The sequence below is a fragment of the Carcharodon carcharias genome, chromosome 32 (genome assembly GCF_017639515.1).
Source record: "Carcharodon carcharias isolate sCarCar2 chromosome 32, sCarCar2.pri, whole genome shotgun sequence".
NCBI lineage: Eukaryota > Metazoa > Chordata > Chondrichthyes > Lamniformes > Lamnidae > Carcharodon > Carcharodon carcharias.
The window spans coordinates 12,463,635-12,480,557 of record NC_054498.1 but is presented as its reverse complement, the minus strand read 5'-3'; the positions used below and the strand labels follow the sequence as shown (position 1 = coordinate 12,480,557).

The 16,923-nt window shown below is 50.2% G+C and overlaps 1 pseudogene; it reads right to left on the bottom strand.

Moving 5' to 3' along the window:
* Positions 1–4,837: 4,837 nt before the first annotated feature.
* Positions 4,838–6,113, bottom strand: LOC121271969 (annotated as a pseudogene).
* Between the last annotated feature and the right edge of the window lie 10,810 nt (positions 6,114–16,923).

The window sequence follows — 16,923 nt, the reverse complement described above, 5'->3', positions numbered from 1 at the left end:
GCCCCCCCGACTCTCTTGAACTTTGGGGATGTCACTCATGTCTTCCACTGTGAAGACTGACACAAAGTACCTATTCAGTTCCTCCGCCATTTCTTTGTTCCCCACTACTACTTCTCCAGCGTCATTTTCCAGCGGCCCAATGTCCACTTTTGCCTCTCTCTTACCCTTTATATATCTAAAAAAAACTCTTGCAATCTTCTTTTATATTACTGGTTAGTTTACCCTCATATTTAATCTTCTCCCTCCTTATCTCTTTTTTAGTTGTCTCCTGTTGGTCTTTGTAGGCTTCCCAATCCCCTGGTTTCCCACTGTTCTTTGCCGCATTGTATGCTTTCTCTTTAGCTTTTATGCCGTCCCTGACTTCCCTTGTCAGCCATGGTTGCCTCGTCCTCCCTTTAGTATGCTTCTTCTTCCTAGAGATTACTCCCAAATTACTCCCAGAAACTCCTGCCATTGCTTTTCCACTGTCTTTCCTGCTAGGCTCATCTCCTAGTCAATTCTGGCCAGCTCCTCCTTCATGTCTCTGTAGTTGTCTTTATTCAAATGTAATTCTGTTACATCTGATTCCAGCTTTGTCAGCTATGATATTATGGTCACTTCCTTCTAAGGGTTCCTTCACCTTAAACTCCCTTATCAAATCTGCCTCATTACACATCACTAAATCTAGAATTGCCTGTTCCCTAGTGGGCTCCACCACAAGCTGCTCCAAAAAGCCATCTCGTAGACATTCCACAAATTCCTTTTCTTGGGATCCACTACCAACCTGATTTTCCCAGTCTACCTGCATATTGAAATCCCCCATGATCACTGTAACCTTGCCTTTCTTACACACCTTTTCTATCTCCTGGTGTATCTTGTGCCCCACATCCTGACTACTGTTCAGAGGCCTGTACATAACTCCCATTATGGTTTTTTTACCTTTGCGGTTCCTCAACTCTACCCACACATCTACATACCCACAGATTGTACATCATCTGATCCTTCATAATTTCTTGCTATCAATTTAATTTAATTTCTTACTAACAAAGCAACCCCACCCCCTCTGCTCACCTGCCTATCTTTTCGATAGGATGTATATCCTTGGATATTTAGCTCCTAGTCCTGATCCCCTAGCAGCCATGTCTCCGTAATGCCCACCACATCATACCTGCCAATTTCAATCTGCGCCACAAGCTCATTTACCTTATTTCGTATACTGCGTGCATTCAGATACAACACCTTCAGTCCTGTATTGCACATCCCCTTTCTCATTGTCATCCCTTTATCTGATGTGCTTGAAGTTAGATTCCTAGCCCTTTCCAAACACTCTGCCCTATTTTGTGTTCTGGAGACTTTAATAGCCTCTCCTGAGCTGCTGTTTCCCATTAGTCATGCTTCTTGGAGTTTTACCCTTCTCTCCTCCTCCACTTTCTAGTTTAAAGTCCTGTTGACCACCCTATTTAGCCTTTTCGGTAGAACATTGGTGTCAGATCAGTTCAGGTGGAGACTATCCCAACAGTACACATCCGTCCTGTTCCAATACTGATGCCAGTGCCCCACAAAATGGAACTCCTCTTTCCCGCACCACTCCTTTAGCCACTCGTTTACTTCCTTTATTCTTGCGTCCCTATGCCAATTTGCTCGTGGCTTGGGTAGTAATCCATAAGTAATAGTAAGACAGCAGCTATTTGGAAATGCCAACGCCTCCAACTTTCCCTCCAAGCCACAAACCATCCTGACTAGGACGTGTATCGCTGTTCATTCAACATCGCTGGAACTCTCTACCCAATAGCGTGAGAGAACCTTCGACACACAGACTGCAGCGGTTCAAGAAGGTCATTCGCCCCCACCATCTCAAGGGCAACTGGGGATGAGCAACAAATGCTGGTGTTGCCAGTGATGGCCATATCCCAGAAAGAACTTTTTTTAAAAAATTTGCAGGATAAGACTTTCAGTGCATTGTAAGTTCTCACTGCATGGATTTTCTGATTCCTTTTGAGGTCGCTGGGGAAATAACAAGGATAAAAGGCTCCACACTTCTGTATGCTTTTAACTCTCCATTACAACCTACGGTGAAGGGAGTCCCAGACTTTGCTTACAACACAGGAATAAATACCAGGCCGAAATCTGGGGCAGAGTTTTTCTCTTATCAGGTGGACGCGTGTCCAACTTGAACGAGAGAAAAGTAGTGGGTGCTGATGTCATTGTGCACTCTCGCGATATTTCCCTTGGCGAGCACGCGCAAGAGACGACAGCATGCCCGCAGACCTTTAAGAGGCCTATTAAGGCCCTTGATCAATTAATTAAATCTGATTTTTCAGTCTGTCCAACTGTTCAGCTGGCAGGCGGGTGAAAAGACTAAGCGGCCTTTGGATTTTTTATGAAACCTCAACCGCAGGCAGGATGTGGTTTCCAACAGGACTTAAAAGTAAAAGTAAAAACGTTGAAATCTCATTTATAGCATGTCCCTACCCATGTGACATGGCCATTAATTGGCCAGCCAGTGTGAAATCGCCACTGGGGTCCGATCGCGGGCGGTGGTCGGTTTTGCAACTGCTCCCAGGCTCGCCCAGTAAGGTAAAAATCCTGCCCCTGGATTTCAATTGCACCACTTCAGGTTATTTGGCTGACTCCCAAATTTGGCCAAAATCCGCTTGGATGTACTTCTCTCTCCCTTAAAGAAACTAGCCAAAAATGCCATTAATCTTGGTATCACAAGTCAGCAGGGAAATGACAGCCGTCTAAGACAGGAGCTGTTGCATGAAAAGGAGTTAAAAGATAAAGGGAAGCCTGTGAGAGTAATTCCCATCACTAGCTACTCCCAACACATTTGTATGATTGAAGGGAAAAGCTCGGTAACTTCACTGTTCCTCCAGCACTGAAGCATCCACATCAGGCTAGCCTGATGTACAATATCTCATGTAGATGAAAGAAGACACAAAGGATGATCGTGGCTGCCCCCACTAATATATCTTCTCAGAGTGCCGCTTTTAATTTCCTTCTGAAATATAAATTCCGATCAAGCCTCCTGATCCCTAAAGAAGGACATAAGAACGTGTATTATTTCTCTGAGGGATATCCAATCCCGGGTGTACAGTTGCCAACTCAGGTTGAACATGCTCTTGGAGGTTTTATCACATGAACACCCAACTGTTCACAGTCTTTTCCTCCCTGCTCATTGTTGCATTTTCATCACTGATCACCATCCTGTGTTATGGTACTCGCTGATGTCTCAATTATGCGATCTTGAGCCTTGTATGTTTAAACATGAACTCTAACTACTTACAGATCCCAGGTATTGCTGTCATGCATGGTGTTCTCTCTAGACTGTTCTCCCAGCCTACTATCATGTGACTCTATGTATCATACCATGGGCGGGTGGCGTAGTGGTATTGTCACTGGACTGGTAATCCAGAGGCCCAGGGTAATGCTTTGGGTAAAGAGTTAACTGCCAGGCATTGTTTGAAATTTAACTGTCAGTCACCATCAACTGGAGCATTCTCCATGACAACGCCTCTACCACTCAGAGTCCACTTGCCAGCCAATCATCACTCTCGTCTCATACGGCATAAATATGTGGTTTCCCCCATTTCATTGGTATTTTCTTGTGAATTGTCCTAATAAATGCAAGACAAAAAGCTTCAGCAAAAAGTGTTTGTTTTCATAACTATTCAATAGAAAGAAAATACCATTTATTTTTAACATCCTTATGATTTTTCTCTTGGGTTGATTCTCCCTGCACAGGCAAGTATTTTTTTCCATTCCTGGAGACTCCGGGGTAATATCACAGAATCACAGTCCAGAAGAGGCCCTTCAGCCCATCGAGTCTGTACTGACATGTGAGAAACACCTGACCTACCTACCTAATCCCATTTACCAGCACTTGGCCCATAGCCTTGAATGTTATGATGTGCCAAGTGCTCATCCAGGTACTTTTTAAAGGATGTGAGGCAACCCGCCTCCACCACCCTCCCAGGCAGCGCATTCCAGACCGTCACCACCCTCTGGGTAAAAAAGTTTTTCCTCACATCCCCCCCCAAACTTATTTTTTTTTGTTTTGTTTTTTATAAAAAAAAATTCTGCAACCATATTCTCATCTACGGCAGCACTATTTCATTTCTCCACTTCCTGACAGGTCTTGCTCTGTTCCAACAGCCCTTGAAGTTCAGTTCCTCTCAGGTTACAAGTTTCATCCAACTTTCTAAACTTCAGCTTCCTTCTGAGCTAGCTTTGTCTGTGCTTCTAGCAGCATTATTGCATATTCTCCTTTTGTTTTCTCTTTAGAAAGCTGGATCTCTGTTAACTGCTGCTGCTTGTCCTTGGTTTGATATTGTAACAGTGCAACTTCCTTCACCAGTGTGGTGTTGCTCTCCTGGAGGCACTCCACCCCCTCAGTTACAGTTTGTAGCTTTCAAACCCTGCTTCAGTATCTCCTAGCTTTCTCAATGTTTTACTCTGCTCCTCACGTAGCTGACTAACAAGTTTGCTGTGATTTTCATTAATCTTCTCCAGTTCAGCATTTTTCTCAGCCAGTTCTCACCACAGCACAGCAAGGTCTCTCACTCTTAGTTCGTTCTCCTTCTCCAGCTGTTTAGCCAACTCCTCAGCCTCCAACTCTTTCAGCTGTAACTGTTCCAGCTCCTCCACCAACAGAAGCTTCTCCTTGGTCATTTCTTCTTGGAAGGCATCAAGCTCCTGGCGTAAAGAGTCCGACAGTTCCTTCTCGTGTTTGACAGAGGAAAGTTCATCTCTCTTCTGTTGCAGATCTTGTTCCACTCGATTCAGTTTTTTCCATCATCGCAGCCGACTCTCTAGTTAAACTTAGCTCCATCCTGTTACATTCTGTCTCTACTCTTTCTTACTCCTGTTCAAGCTGCTGATATTTTTCATTAACTTCTTTTATCTGTTTGCAATGAATCTCCTCGTTCTGCTTCAGACAGTTGTTGAGATTTAGTATTTCCTTCTGAACAAACTGCTCCTCTGACTGACTGATCTCCCCCTTAGATCTTTCAAGCTGCACCTTTATGTGACTCTAAGGAGCGGGAGAGTTGCAATTCAGTTTCAACTTTATCTTTCTCCAACTTAACTTTCTCCTGCTCCATTACATTTCCCTGAAGCTCAGCAACCTCTTCAGTCATTTTTTTCAGAAGACTCTGCCCCACAAGCAGGTTCTTTTCAGCCTCTTGTTGCTTGACTTTTGAGACTATGCACTTTTCCTCCATGTCAGTGGAGAGCTGTTCCAATTTGCTCTCATAGTCATTCGCTTTGGAACTTAACTGCATATGAAGATCCTGAATTTGTTCACTGGCATTATCCAAATAAGCTTGCAGCGCTATATTCTCTTCACGCAACTCCTCTGTTAGAGCATGACATTTGTCCATTATGATTTCCAGGTTCTCATTATGGGCTCTAGTTTCCTGGTATATTTCTTCTAGTGATCCATTTTCTTTCTTGCAATGCAGTCACTGCAGCTTTGGAAGCTTCCAGATCAACTTGCAGAAGCTTCACTTGACCTTCCAAAGTAACCTGAAGATAGCTGATCTCCTTGTCCTTCGCATCAGTCTTATTCTTCACTTCAATCAACTCCAGGCATCGGGCGTTAATCTTCTTGGTACCATTGTCGGAAAACTTTTGTTTTGAGTAACTGGTTGGCTTTGTGGGGATCTGTAGGTTGCTTTTCCAGGGAAAGGACAGTGGACGTCAGGGATGCTTCCTCTCTCTCAGCTGCAGTTCATCCACTTTCAACCTTCTTCACCCCCTCTTCCAGGGCCTGAAGTCTTTTGTCCTGTTCCCCTCGCTGTTGCGGTAGGCAGTGGTTCTCTTGGATCCAACATGTTCTGCCTCTTAAGCTCCAGCGCCGAGGTCACATCCCTTCTGTGCACTGGTTGCGCCAAAGCCAAGATTTTCTTCTGGTGATATCAGACCTTTCTCAGTTTCACCTGGTTTCCTGTTAAAATTGGTGAGTTTTTTTTTTCCAAAGGATACCGGGCCCATGGAACTCTCCACCTCTTCATTACCATCGTGACCCTCTGCTGGGGCGCTGCCCACTCTCGGTCATTGAAGCGTTTGATCGCCGCTCTGGGGGGAGGACATGACTCCGCCTCGATCCAGGTCTCTCGCCAACTGCCGTCCATTTGAATTTATGGTCACGGGACACGCAGCACCAATCAAAGGCCTGGAACAACGCCAACAGCTTCCCGCTCCTGACGGAACCGTTGCTGCACTGCTCTCTCCCGGATTACCTGGTAACTACTCCCCCCATCCTTCACAGTCCCCAACGCCTCACTCTCCCTCAGTGACCCCCCCTCTCCAACCCCTCACTCCCCCATGACCCTCTCACTCTGCCCCTCCCCCACACCCCCTCACCTGCTGTCCTCTCTTCTACTGCCCTCTTTCCCCACCCTCCCCTTTCCCTCAGTAACCCCCAACTCCTAGTAACCCCTTATCTCTCATCCCCTGTAACCCCCTCCCTGTCACTCTCCACACAGTCCCCTGGCCCTTAATGTTTCCCTAGTAACCCCCATTCCATGGTCCATGATCACAGCCTGTCCTCAGTAATCCCACCCCAACCCATCACTCTTCCCCAGTGACCCTCAACCCAACCCAACCACTCACTCTCCCCCAGTGACTCCCACCCTAACAATCTCCCCAAGTGACCCTCCTCCCCAAACCCTTACATTCCCCAGTGACCCCCACCTCTACCCCTCACTCTCCACCAGTGACCCCCACCCCAACCCAACCCCTCACTCTCCTCCAGTGACCCCCACCCCAACCCCTCACTCTCCCCAGTGATGCTCCTCCCCAAACTCTCACTCTCCCCCAGTGACCCCCACCCCACCCCTACCCCTCACTCTCCCCCAGTGACCCCCACCCCAACCCAACCCCTCACTCTCCTCCAGTGACCCCCTTCCCAACCCCTCACTCTCCCCCAGTGACGCCCCTCCCCAAAACATCACTCTCCCCCAGTGACCCTCACCCCAACGCAACCCCTCACTTGCCCCAGTGACCCCCACCCTACTACTCTCCCCCAGTGATCGCCACCCTAAACCAATCCCTCCCTCTCCTCCAGTAACCCCCACCCCAACCCCTCACTCTCCCCGTGTGATCTCCTCCCCAAACTTTCACTCTCTCCGAGTGACACCCCTCCCCAAAACCACACTCTCCCCCAGTGACCCCCCTCCCCAAAACCTCACTCTCCCCCAGTGACCCCATTTCCCAAAACCTCACTCTCCCCCAGTGACCCACACCCCAACCCAATCCCTCACCCTCCCCCAGTGACCCACGCCCCAACCCAACCACTTCCTCTTACCAGTGACACCCACCCTAACACGCTCCCTCAGTGACCCCCTCCCCAACCCCTCATTCTCCCCAAATGATCTCCACCCCAACCCCTCATTCTCCTCCAGTGACCCCCACCCCAACCCAACTACTCACTCTCCTCCAGTGACCCCCACCCTAACACTCTCCCCCAATAACCCCCACCCCAACCCCCCAGTGACCCCATCCCCAAACCCTCCCTCTCCCCCAGTGACCCCCCTCCACAACTCCTCACTCTACCTCAGTGACACCATCCCCAAATCCTCACTCTCCCCCAATGATTCCCCTCCCCAAACCCTCACTCTCGCCCACTGACCCCTCTCCCCAAATCCTCACTCTCCCCCTTGACCCCCCTCCCGAAAACGTCACTCTCCCCCAGTGACCCTCACCCTAATACTCTCCCCCAGTGACCCCCACCCCAACCTCTCACTCTCCCCCAGTGACCCCCACCCTAACCCAACCCCTCACTCTCCTCCAGTGACTCCCACCCCAACCTCTCACTCTCCCCCAGTGACCCCCTCCCCAAACCCTCACTCTCCCCAAGTGATCCCCTCCCCAAATGCTCACTATCCCCCAGTGACCCTCTCCCCAACTCCTCACACTCCCCCATGACCCTCTCACCCTGCCCCTCCCCCACACTCACTCACCTGCTGGCCTCTCTTCTGCTGCCCTCTTTCCCCACCCTCCCCTTTCCCTCAGTAACTCCCAGCTCCTAGTAACCCCTTACCTCTCATCCCCAGGCCCCAGTAACCCCCTTCCTGCCACTCTCCACACATTCCCCTGCCTCTTACTGTTTCACTACTAACCCCCATTCCCTGGTCCATGATCACACCCTGTTCTCAGTAATCCCTACCCAACCCGTCACTCTCCTCCTGTGACCCCCTCCACAACCCCTCACTTTCCCTCAGTGACCGCCTCCCCAAACCCTCACTCTCCCCCACTGACACCCCTCCCCAAACCCTCACTCTCCCCCTTGACCCCCTTCCCCAAAATGTCACTCTCCCCCAGTGACCCTCACCCCAACCCCACACCTCACTCTCCCCCAGTGACGCCCTTCCCCAAACTTTCACTCTCCCTCAGTGAGTCCCCTCCCCAAACTCTCACACTCGCCCAGTGATCCCCCTCCCCAAAACCTCACTCTCCCCCAGTGACTCTCACCCCAACCCAATCCCTCACTCTCCCCAGTGTCCCCCACCCTAACACTGTCCCCCAGTGACCCCCACCCAAACTGCTCACTCTCCCCCAGTGATCCCCACCGCTACCCCTCACTCTCCTCCAGTGACCCCCACCCCAACCCAACCCCTCACTCTCCTCCAGTGACCCCCACCCCAACCCCTCACTCTCCCTCAGTGACCTCCCTCCCCAAACTCTCACTCTCCCCCAGTGACCCCCCTCCCCAAAACCTCACTCTCCCCAGTGACCCCCACCCTAACACTCTCCCTCAGTGACCCCCTCCCCAAACCCACACTCTCCCCCCGTGATCCCCTCCCCAAACGCTCACTATCCCCCAGTGAACCTCTCCCCAACCCCTTACACTCCCCCAATGACCCTCTCACCCTGCCCCACTTGCTGACCTTTCTTCTGCTGTCCTCTTTCCCCACCCCCCCTTTCCCCCAGTAACCTCCTCCCTGCCACTCTCCACACAGTCCCCTGCCCCTTACTGTTTCCCTAGTAACCCCCATTCCCTGGTCTATGATCACACCCTGCCCTCAGTAATCTCTCCCCAACCCATCAATCTCGCTCAGTGAACCCCTTCCCAAAACCTCACTCACCGCCACTGACCCCCCTTCTCCAAAGTCTCACTCTCCCCCACTGACCCCCCACCCCAAACCCTCGCTCTCCCCCGAAGCCCCTCCCCAACTCAACCCCTCACTCATCCCCAGTGATGCCCCTCCCCAAATACTCACTCTCACCCAGTGAACGCCCTCCCCAAACCCTCACTCTCCCCCTGACCACTTTCCCAAAAATCTCACTCTCCCCCAGTGACCCTCACTTCAACCAAACCCCTCACTCTCCCCCAGTGATCCCCACCCCAACCCCTCACTCTCCCCCAGTGACCCCCACCCCAACCCAACCCCTCACTCTCCCCCAGTGATCCCCACCCCAACCCCTCACTCTCCCCCAGTGACCCCCACCCCAACCCCTCACTCTCCACCAGTGATCCCCACCCCAACCCAACTCCTCACTTTACCCCCAGTGATCCCCACCCCAACCCAACCCCTCACTCTCCTCCAGTGACCCCCACCCCAACCCCTCACTCTCCCCCAGTGACCCTCACCCCAACCCAACCCCTCACTCTCCCCCAGTGACCCCCACCCCACCCCAACCCCTCACTCTCCCCCAGTGACCCCCACCCCAACCCAACCCCTCACTCTCCCCCAGTGACCCCCACCCCACCCCAACCCCTCAATCTCCCCAAGTGATCCCCTCCCCAAACCCTCACTATTCCCCAGTGACCCTCTCCCCAACTCCTCACACTCCCCCATGACCCTCTCACCCTGCCCCTCCCCCACACCCCCTCACCTGCTGTCCTCTCTTCTGCTGCCCTCTTTCCCCACCATCCCCTTTCCCTCAGTAACCCCCAACTCCTAGTAACCCCTTACCTCTCATCCCCTGGCCTCAGTAACCCCCTCCCTGCCACTCTCCACACATTCCTCTGCCCCTTACTGTTTCACTACTAACCCCCATTCCCTGGTCCATGATCACACCCTGTCCTCAGTAATTCCTCCCAACCCGTTACTCTCCCCCTGTGACCCCCTCCACAACCCCTCACTCTCCCTCAGTGACCCCCTCCCCAAACCCTCACTCTCCCCCACTGACCCCCCTCCCCAAACCCTCACTCTCCCCCTTGACCCCCTCTCCCCAAAATGTCACTCTCCCCGAGTGACTCTCGCCCCAACCCAATCCCTCACTCTCCCCCAGTGACCTCCATTCCAACCCCTCATTCTCGCCCAGAGACCTCCTCCCCAAACCCTCACTCTTCCCCAGTGATCCCCTCCCCAAACTTTCACTCTCCCCAGTGACCCCCTCCCCAACCCCTCACTCCCCCCCATGACCCTCTCACTCTGCCCCTCCCCCAAACCCCCTCACCTGCTGCCCTCTTTCCCCACCCTCCCCTTTCCCTCAGTAACCCCCAACTCCTAGTAACCCCTTACCTCTCATCCCCTGGCCCCAGTAACCCCCTCCCTACCATTGTCCACACAGTCCCCTGCCCCTTAATGTTTCCCTAGTAACCCCCATTCCATGGTCCATGATCACACACTGCCCTCAGCAATCCCTCCTCAAACCCTCACTCTCTCCCAGTGACCCCCTCCCCAACCCCTCACTCACACCAGTGACCCCCCTCCCCAACCCCTCACTCTACCCCAGAGACCCTCACCCCAACCCAACCCCTCATTCTCTCCCAGTGACCCCCCTCCCCAAACCCTCACTCTACCCCTGTGACCCTCACCCCAAACCACCCCCTCACTCTCCCCCAGTGACCCCCTCCCCAACCTCTCACTCTCCCTCACTGACCCCTTCTTCAAACTCTCACTCTCCTCTAGTGACCCTCACTCCAACCCAACCCCTCCCCTCACTCTCCCCCAGTAACCCCCTCCCCAAACCCTCACTCTCCCCCACTGACCCCCCCTCCCAAACCCTCACTCTCCCCCAGTAACCCCCACGCTAACACTCTCCCCCAGTGACCCTCCTCTCCAAACCCTCACTCTCCCCCAGTGACACCCCTCCCAAATCCTCACTCTCCCCCAGTGACGCCCCTCCCCCAGCCCTCACTCTCCCCCAGTGACACCCCTCCCCAAAACCTCACTCTTTCCCCAGTAACCCTCCCCCCAACCCAACCCCTCACTCTCCCCAGTGATACCCTCCCCAACCCCTCACTGTCCCCCAGTGACCCTCTCCGCAACCTCTCACACTCCCCCAATGACCCTCTCACTCTGCCCCTCCCCAAAACCCCCTCACCTGCTGTCCTTTCTTCTGCTATCCTCTTCCCCCACCCCCGTCCTTTCCCTCAGTAACCCCCTATCCCTAGTAACCCCTTACCTCTCATCCCCTGGCCCCAGTAACCCCCTCCCTGCCACTCTCCACACAGTCCTCTGCCCCTTACTGTTTCCCTAGTAACCCCCATTCCACGGTCAATGATCACACCCTGCTCTGAGTAATCCCTTCCCAACCCATCACTCTCCCCCAGTGACCCTCTTCCCAACCCATCACTCTCCCCCAGTGACCCTCTTCCCAACCCATCACTCTCCCCCAGTGACCCTCTTCCCAATCCATCACTCTCCCCCAGTGACCCTCTTCCCAACCCATCACTCTCCCCCAGTGACCCTCTTCCCAACCCATCACTCTCCCCCAGTGACCCTCTTCCCAACCCATCACTCTCCCCCAGTGACCCTCTTCCCAACCCATCACTCTCCCCCAATGACCCTCTTCCCAACCCATCACTCTCCCCCAGTGACCCTCTTCCCAACCCCTCACTCTCCCCCAATGACCCTCTCACCCTGCCCCTCCCCATACCCCCTCACCTGCTGTCCTCTCTCCTGCTGTCCTCTTTTCCCCATCACCCCTTTTCCCCCATCACCCCTTTTCCCCATCACCCCTTTTCCCCCCGTTACCCCTTCTCCCCTGTCACCCCTTCCCCCACCCCGTCACCCCTTCACTTCCCCTCCGTCACCCCTTCCCTTCCCCCGTCACCCCTTTCCCCTCCCCACCATCACCCTTCCCCCCCACCCATCACCCTTTTCACCCCTGTCACCCATTGAGCTCCTCCAGCTCGTTCCACTATCCAATGAGATCATAGCTGATCTGCGTTCTAAGTCCATTCACTCACCTTAGCTCTCTCTCCCCAGTACTCTAGGACGGTTTTTCTATTGATTTCAGATTCACATGTTTCATGGAGCTGGGCTTCTGCTTTTTGTCGGTTAAAGTTCCACCCTTCCACGCTGTGCATGAAGAAGTGATTCCTAACTTCTTTCCTGGATAACCTGGTGCCTATGGTAAAATGCAGGCAAGTTGCCCACCTTATGCCCTGGTAGTGCGGGAAAGTATTTTTTTCTTGCACAGGGAGAATCAGCGCAAGGGAAAAATCATAAGGATGTTAAAATAAATTGCATTTTCCACCTGTTGAGAAACCCCGCCATGAGATGACTCATGGAAAATCGACCCCTCACTAGGCTATCAACTCATTATTAAAGTAATAAAGATCCCAGAGACCAGGACGAAATAAAGAACTCACATTTATATCAACCTACTCTTGGCTTGCGGGAGGTTTTGTGGCGCAGTGTCCCTTTCTCTTGAACTAGATACTCTGGGTTCAAGTCCCACACTAGGAATTGATGGGCAAGGAATGTGTGTTCATAATGCAGCCAAACAGACCAACAGCAGATGGTAACAGGGGTGAGGTTTCTGGTCAGTCATGTGATGGAGAGAAAGTTGGAGCCTCTACCATATCTCCAGACTGCAACATATGAAAGTGTATGTTGCCACAGCAACCTGGACTCCCTGAGTGAGCTGTGATACAGCACTCATGACTTCCAGATGCCTTACAGTCAATTAAGTCCTTTTTTGAAATGTTGTCATTGTTATGTTTTTCCACCTTACAACAGCAACTTGCGTTTACACAGCGCCTTTAACATTGTCCAAGATACTTAACAGGAGTGGTTATCACACAATATTTGACACTGAGTCACATCAGGAGATATCAGGGGATATAACTGATCCAAAGCTTGGGCAAAGGGGTGGGTATGGAGCAGCATCTTGGGAGAGGTTTGGAGAGAGTATTCCAGAGTTTGAAGGCACTGATAACACAAAAAACATCAAAGAACTTTGCACAATTTTTAGTAGAATTTATTCATATTTAATAAGCTAATCAAGACATTTGCCATTTGGAAAGGATAGACAGATACTGAGCCACACCAACTGGAAAGCCTCAAGTCATTTGCCAGTCCATGGAGTGTGCTGATTGCAGCTGGGGTGAGGCGGTAGGGTGGTCTACAATTGGTCTCAGCATCCCTCTTTTGAGGAATGTGAAATCAACCAAAGTCTGGTTGCATTACACTCCTTTGATCCCTGTGAGAGTGTGCATCATTGGGCACTAGATATGTGACAAGACCAAGTTTAGCTCTGATGTTCTCCACTGCTGAGTAGACCGTCAGCTCTCCCAGAAGTAGAGTGAGTGCTGGATAAGGTAGCAGAAGGCACCCAACATTGTTCATGACTGGCCAGTCGGATAATGGACTGCCTTTGGATACAAAAAAAGGCCATTTCTTTTGGGGACAAATGCGAAGTAGCATTCCCTTGGATAATCAGCTTTCTTTTTACTGAGGTATTAACTGAGACCCTGTCTACCCTCTGAGGTAGACATAAGAGACCCCCTGGCACTATTTGATAAAATAATGGTGGCCTGGCTGATATTTATCCTTCAACTAATGACACTAAAATCGATGAACTGTCCATTGTCACACTGCTGTTTGTGGGAGTGTGCTGCATGTAAACCAGCTTCTGTGTCTCCTACGTTGTGGCAATATCTACATTTGAAAAATACTTTTTTGGTTGCAAAGTGCTTTGGGTCAGGAAACATCCTAAAGTCAGGAAAGGGGCTATATAAATACAAGGTTCTTCTTTCTAGGTCTGAAAAAATGAAGCCTAAAAATTACTCTTGGTCATATTTTTAACAGAGACACAAGCCCATTGAAAACAAATAGGCTGAGAAAGGCAGGGAGAAGAAACTTTATAGCAGCTCGCTAAGGGCCAACTCTGCCTGCTTTGTAAATGAGATGTTAACTGTTTGAAGCACATTAAAATCAGATGAAGTGATGCTCTGCCTATGTATGACTAATTGGCAAAATGCTTTTCTGTAGGGGTGGGGGTTTTTTTGCTCAAGGTGATTTTGCACAGTTGCTTTGTGTAAAACCTCCCTCCACACCTTTGAGATCATTCAAACTCTGCTGCCTGTATCCTAACTTGCACCAAGCCCTGTTCACCCAATACCCCTCAGCTTGTTGACTAGCATTGTCTTCCAGCCTGGCAACACCTCAATATTAAAATTTGCATCCTTGTTCTCAAATTCTTCCATGGCCTGGCCCCATCCCTATCTCTGTAATCTCCTCTGGCTCTCTACTCTTCTGAAACCTCTCTGCTTCTCTAATTCTGGCCTCTTGCATATACCCGATTTTAATCGCTCCACCATTGGTGGCCGTGCCTTCAACTTCCTGGGTCTTAGTCTCTGGAAATCCCTCTCTATGACCTGCTCCACCTATTTATCTCTCTCTCTTTTCCTTTAAGATACTCTTTAAAACCTTCCTCTTTGATCAGGCACTCGGTTATCTGTCCTAATACCTCCTTATATGGCTTGGTAAGAACATAAAACCATAAGAAGTAGGAACAGGAGTAGACCATTCGGCCCCTCGAGCCTGCTCTGCCATTCAATAAGATCATGACTGATTTACTTGTGTTTCGATTTCCACGTTTCCACCTAACCCCAATATTCTTTGATTCCCTTGCCTAACAAGAATCTATCTACCTCTGCATTAAAAATATTCAATGACCCCGCTTCTACCACCTTCCGAGGCAGAGAGTTCCAAAATCGCACAACCCTCTGAGAGAAAAAAATTCTCCTCATCTCTGGTCCTAAAAAAGCGGCCCCTAATTTTAAAACAGTGCCCCCTAGTTCTGGACTCCCCCACAAGAGGAAACATCCTTTCGATATCCACCTTGTCAAGGCCATTCAGGATTTTGTATGCTTCAATCAAATCATTCCTCACTCTTCTAAACTCCAGTGGAAACAAACCTAGTCTGTCCAACCTTTCCTCATAAGACAACCCATTCATTCCTATCTAGTAAACCTCCTCTGAACCATCTCCAATGCACTTACATCCTCACTTAAAAATGGAGACCAAAACTGCGCACAGTATTCGACGTGCGGTCTCACCAATGCTCTGTATAACTAAAGCATAACATCCTTACATTTATGTTCAATCCCTCTCCTGTGAATTGCCTTGAGGACCTTTTACGATGTTACAGGTGCTATGCAACAGCAACTTATATTTATATAGTGTCTTTAACATAATGAAACATCCCAAGGTGCTTCACAGGAACATTATAAAACAAAATATGACTCCGAGCCACATAAGGAGATGTTAGGTCAGATGACCAAAGGCTTGTTCAAAATGTGGTTTTAAGATGTGTCTTGCAGGAGAATATTGAGGCAGAGAGGAGCAGGGAGGAAATCCCAGGCCGTGGTGTCGAGGCAACTGAAGGCATAGGCACCAATGGTGGAGTGATTTCGACTAGGGATGCACAAGTGGTCAGAATTAGAGGAGCACAGATATCTCAGAGGGTTGTGGGGTTTGAGGAGATCTCAGTGACAGGGAGGGGCGAGGTCATGGAGGGATCTCAAAACAAGGATGAGAATTCTAAAATCAAGACATTGCTTGACTGGGAGCCAGTGTAGGTCAGCGAGCACAGGAGTGATAGGGGAAAGGGATTGGCTGTGAGTCAAGACGTGGGCAGCAGAGTAAATGCAACTTGTTGCTGGCTTCTCAACAGCAGTTCCTATCATATTTATTTAGGTGCCCTGACATTAATATTTGGGCAGAATAAGGAAAAACATTGACAAAGAGTTACACAATAAGACTGAAACTAAAAGTAACATTCCTTTCAGCTCGTCCACCTCTAACATCAGTGGCTCCAGCTACCAAGACTGGTAGCATTGCAAAGCAGGTGCATTATAAAACAAAATATTTTTGTTTTTTATTTGTTAAGCTAAATTGGCTGGTTTCAAAACCATCAAAATTGTATTATCCTTCTCCCTCAAATAAGCTTTTCCCGTTATCAGGAATTGCTGTTGAAATATTTAGCATCTGCTTTCTGCAAAAAAAAACTCCTCTGTAGTTTTTAATTGCAATGAAAAGATTTCGAAATTGTTAAACCATTTGTTAGCGTCATCTTAATTACATCTTGCTAGCAGGTGGAAAAGAGTGCATTCTACAGCAGTGATATTGGATTGTGATGTGTAATTAAGCTTAGGAGTAATTAGAAAGGAAGGTTTGAAGTTTAAAGGTGCATGCAGCGTTCAGTCAACGAACTGCAGATTGGCCTTGGCTTTCTGCCCAGAAGCAAGACGCTGACCGGCTGGGAGTTGTTACTTGCTGTCCTAGGTGTTTGGCACCATGGTGGCCATTTTGTTCTAGTTGTGGGCAACATACAATCAGACATAGGGCACAAATGTGGTTTCTGCAGGCCGGGCCATTGAGGCAGAGCAGTCTAAAATTGTGGTTTTTGAACATCTGTGCCTGCCTTGAACTGCAACGGGGCGAATTTGGAACAGGCTGCCCCTTTCAGCAGAAGCACTGCTACAGTGTGAATGGGGTAGCAACTGATAGCTTTCAGAGCTGAACCCAAAGCTGCACTGGAATTCACAGGTCCTAGCCCTGGGATGTGTGTATCGCTCACAAGGCCAGCATCCGCTGACCATTCCTATTTGAGAAGCTGCCGGTGAGCCATCTTCTTGAACTACTGCAGTCCAAGTGGTCTAAAATAGCGCCGTGGGAACTTTTTATGTCCATCTGGAGGGCAGAGGAAGCCTCAGTTTATTGTCTCATGCCAAAGAGAGAACCTCTGACAATCTGC